We start from the raw sequence: 620 nt of genomic DNA, 5'->3' as shown, positions 1-620 counted from the left end.
TCCACTCCCAGGTCTGCTCCAATGGCCTTCAGCTCCCTCATTGATTTTGGACTAAAATGGTAGGTCTTCCACACCAAATGTAGCAGATCATATACTTGGCCAATCATAACATTGTCCCTCTGGACTGACAACATAGCCAATTCCAATCTGTAAAGATGACAATTAGTTTACAAATAGATAAGCAACCTCGTAATGAGAAAATGCACAAAAGCCTATATAATTAGGCCTACCTGTGAGGAATACACTGAAAGGGCACAATGAAATCTCCTGCATCTCTTTGTAAAAGGGCTATAACCCCCCCTTTGCTGCCGAGGTTAACTGCAGCACCATCAGCACCCAGCAACTGTTTTCCCCAGCCAGTCTGCACACTGATGCTTGCTTTGTGGCAGCATAAATTCCTAAAGAAAAAAAGATCATGCAGGTCACTAGCCTATAGATTGCAAAGGGAAAACTGTTTATGTGATCTTAGCCTACTTATCTTTTTACTTATTCATTTTTATAATTTTTATAATAATAATAAATAATAAAATTTTATATAATTATTTTAATATTATAATATTGTCGGGCTCTACGACGTAGGGTGTTAGAGTGGTCTAACTGTAATAGTTTAATCAATTAAT

Source organism: Morone saxatilis, unplaced genomic scaffold (genome assembly GCF_004916995.1).
Source record: "Morone saxatilis isolate NCDOM2014 unplaced genomic scaffold, NCSU_SB_2.0 Contig5, whole genome shotgun sequence".
NCBI lineage: Eukaryota > Metazoa > Chordata > Actinopteri > Moronidae > Morone > Morone saxatilis.
Note: the sequence above shows the minus strand (reverse complement) of the source record.